We start from the raw sequence: 4,706 nt of genomic DNA on the forward strand, positions 1-4,706 counted from the left end.
ATATCAGGAAGGACATGGAAGTATTACAAAAAAAAAAAAAAATTAAAATCACACACCATATAAAAACACAGCATTTATCAAGCGCTGCTTATGTGGAAAAATAAAAAAAAAAGAAGACAAAAAAAACCCACACCACCTGTGACACAAACTCATGCCTTTCAAAAGCTCTAATCACCAGTCAGAGACTTTACCACTGAGCTACAGAGATGTTCTTTGAAAGCTGTGGGAAGCTGCCTCATATCAGGAAGGACATAGAAGTACTACAAAAATAAATAAATAAATAAAATAAAATCCCACACCATATAAAAAGACTGCATTTATCAAGCGAGCAATACAGATATGATCCGTCTGTTCCTCCGGTGATGACCCATGGTCACAGACATACAGTCATGAAATGACATGAATGAGAAGCAGTGTGCTCTGATCATGTCCACACCTACTGGTCAGGTGCGTCCAGTCGGCCGCGCCCGTACTGCATGACACGCGTCTTGTGGATGGCGCGCCACAGCACAAACACCATGTCATGTGGAACAGCGCTCACGTGGGTGACATGACTGTCAGATCACCCGCTCCATATACTGATTTGTTTCATCCTGGGGGGCTGTCAGTGTCCGCTACATGCGCACGCTCGTTTGCTGCAGGTTGTCATCACCACAACGATGTATGTTTTTATCTATGTCCATGTAAATACAGCAATCAGACACACACACCTCACCGTGGACAATTGTTAGTCCATGACTGTCCAGCCACAATAGGTGTTTTGTAGCTGGAATGTCCAGACCGACAGATCATCACAGCTGCTTCTGTCGGAAGCCATGCCTCCCGTGAGTGGAGTGCACACACCCACGTGTCAGTTTGTGTCTTTGCAAAGTCACACTCGTGGGGAACTTAGACAGATTTCACAGCGGTACGACAGTGATTGCCTGCAGTCTGTTGTTGTGCCAAGAGAGCGACTGGCCACACATTTTCTGAGTGCCATGTGAGCGGTGTTAGATGTTCGTGCGTGTCACCAGGAATTTGGCCGGCACCTGCTGCGAGAGGGTGCGATGGGTTCACACAGCACACACTCTGTCTTTCAGGTGGTTGTGTGCGCAAATAGTTGTAGCAACAGGTGTATGAGGCGTTGGCGGCAGGGACGACATTACACGGTTTGCACGATTCCTGCGTCATGCGCACTAAGTGTGCACTTCATTCAAATCTTGCACTACGTGTGAAGGGGCCCTGAGTGTAAACAAGGGAGCAAAGGACTTGCAGTCAGACACACAAGCAACAGGCCACCATGAGCTCAAAACAAACAAACTTACCTGGTTTAAAGTGGCTTGGATATTCCAGATCAACCACCAACTGCTGAATAGGGGAGACTGGGTTTGTGTTTACACATTATACTCTTGTAAATTACTTAATGAACATTTATCACCGGCGTGGATTCACCGAGGCCTTGATCCGCCAGCACGGATTCACCTGACTATGGGTCAGAAGAAGGCACTGACGGCGGAGGAGGGCGATGACATCAAGAAGTCTCTGGACTTTTTGTCTGAGGAGATTTCTGTTGTAAAAATGCAGCAGAAATCCATTACGGACCTGGTGAAGGAGGTAAAGGCTCTATATATATATATATATATAAAATCTTTAACACAGATCCAGAATACCAAGAAGGACCGGCGTCTGGTGCACCTGGAGAACTGTGTCGCGGAGTTAGAACAATACACCAGGATGAATGACGTCATTATCACCGGGCTCCGTATCAAACCCCGGTCATACGCACAGGCGGTGACCGACTACAGTGGGGATGTCAGCTCTGTGGAACAACAGGTGGCTGATCCTACAATCCAAAGGAATAGAAATGGATTTCAATAATACTGAAGCATGCCACCCTCTGCCCCGGCGAGATGACAGTGATAAACGAGCTGTTATCATGAAGTTCATCAACAGAAAACATAAAATCACACTGTTAAAATAAGGAAGAAAACTGAAAGGATTGAACGTATTCATCAATGAACATCTGACCAAGCAAAACGCCGACATTGCCAGGAAAGGTCACCTCTTAAAAAAACATGGAAAAATTCATCATACATGGACATCAAACTGTAAAATATTCATCAATTTGAACGGGACTCCAGCGCAAGCCAAAGTTGTGGTAATCAGGAACATGGAGGAACTAGACAAATATGGATAATAAGGTGTGATGACTCAAACATAAGGCTGCACCATGAGACAGATTGGAAGAACTTATTCATCTACATCATCTACATCTGGTGACATGAGGGATAGACTTCAAAGAATTGTTGATAATGAAAAACTGGAATTGAGAACATTTAAATACATGAATTATAATTTACTGGACTTGACGTATGATATAGATCAGGACAATAATTTTTTTCTCACACATCAATGACAGCTGTTGCTATTACACAGATGAACAGTTCAATCAGACCATTAAAACAGATAATACATTATCAACAATTCATTTCAACAGCAGAAGTCTGTATGCAAACTTTAATAACATCAAGGAATATTTAAGTCAATTTAAAAAACTGTTCAGTATAATTGCTATATCAGAAACGTGAATCAACGCAGATAAAGGAATGGATTTTGAACTGGATGAATATGAATTTAACTGTGTAAACAGAAAGAATAAGAGTGGAGGAGGAGTGGCTGTGTATGTGAATAAGAACATGGATTATAAAGTAGTAGAAAATATGACAACTGTGATTGATAACTTATTAGAACGAATAACCAGTGAAATATGTGAAGGAAAAAATAAAAATGTAAGAGTCAGCTGTATATATAGAGCACCAGGTTCTAGTATTGAAGCATTCACTGACTGGATGGGAGAAATGTTCTCAAAAACCAATCAAAAAGTTGTCTTCATTTGTGGTGACTTAAATATTGATCTGTTTAATCCAAACAGGTGTATTTATCAATACAATGTACACCATGAGTTTATATCCAACAATCACTAGGTCTAGTAGAATTACATCCCATTGTGCTACCTTAATCGATAATATATTCACCAATGATATTGAAAACAATACAGTGAGAGGATTATTAATCAATGACAACAGTGACCACTTACCAGTTTTCATTGTTTATAATAGAAACCACTGGATGAATCAGCCAGAGGAAAAACTAAAATACAGGCGAGAGTGGACAGAGGAAAAGATGAATACACTGAAGTATGATTTACGGGTGCAAAACTGGGAAGAGGTATACAGTGAAGGTGATGTTGATAGAGCATATGGAGCTTTTTAAAACATATTTACATCACTATATGAAAAAAATTGTCCAATAAAACAATACAGTAGAAAACAAAAATTCAAAGATCGACCATGGTTGACGAAAGGATTACAAAATGCATGTAAAAAGAAAAATACACTATATAAAGAATTCATAAAACTAAGAACTAAGGAGGCAGAAAATATATATAAGAAATATAAAAATAAGTTAACTAATATTATAAGGGTATGTAGGAAGGAATACTATAGTAAGATATTATATAATAACAAAACAATATCAAAGGAATATGGGATATATTAAATAGCATTATTAAAAATGGTACCAAACAACAGAGCTATCCTCAATATTTCATTGATAACAATATTAGAAAAGAAAATATGGATGAGGTGGTTAATGGCTTTAATAATTTTTTTGTAAATGTTGGACCTAACTTGGCAGAAAAAAATTCCTGATTCATCTGAGGACTGAAATGATAATCCTATAGAGAGGAATCCCTGTTCAATGTTCCTCACAGCAGTGGAAGAAAAAGAAATAACAGATATTGTCTAAAACTGCAAATACAAAACATCTACTGATTTAAATGAAATTGACATGATAGTTGTAAAACAAGTCATTGAAGGGATTTCAGAACCATTAACATATATTTGTAATTTGTCATTTCAAACCAGTAAATTTCCCAATGAAATGAAAATAGCCAAAGTTGTACCGCTGTATAAGACTGGGGATAGACACCACTTCACAAATTAGAGGCCTGTTTCTTTGTTTTCATAATTTTCCAAAATATTAGAAAAATTATTCAACAATAGATTAGATAAATTCATAAACAAACATAAATTACTTATTGACAGTCAATATGGATTTAGAGCAAATAGTTAATAATGATTGATGATAAAATAAACTGAAAGTCTCATATAAAACATATACAGAGCAAACTGTCGTAAGCATTTCAGTTCTGAACAAAATTAAATACATTCTGGACCATAACTCACTCCGCATTCTCTGTTGCTCACTGATTTTACCATATTTACACTATTGTGCAGAGGTCTGGGACAATAATTATAAATGTACAACACAACCATTATTCATACTGCAGGAAAGAGCTATAATTCATAATACTAGTTATAGAGACACAAATTTACTGATCTGGTTCATTTTCAAACAGTACAAATTGTGTATAAAGCAATAAACAATTTACTTCCTGGAAATATTTAAAAACATGTTCTTTAATAGAGTAGGGGATTATAATTCTAATCTGAGGGGGGAGTTTAACTTAAAACATCAGTGGGCACGTACAACATTAAAAGTTTTTTTTGTATTTCTGTTTGCGGAGTGAGGCTGTGGAACAGATTGGGGGTGGGGCTCAAGCAATGTCCAAGCATGAACCAGTTTAAGCAGTGGTATAGGCACATGGTTTTTTCTAGGATTAGGGAGGAGGAAGGGTGTTGAGGGTTAGGGTGTTTTTGTTGATC

This window comes from Thalassophryne amazonica, chromosome 7 (assembly GCF_902500255.1).
Source record: "Thalassophryne amazonica chromosome 7, fThaAma1.1, whole genome shotgun sequence".
Lineage (NCBI taxonomy): Eukaryota > Metazoa > Chordata > Actinopteri > Batrachoidiformes > Batrachoididae > Thalassophryne > Thalassophryne amazonica.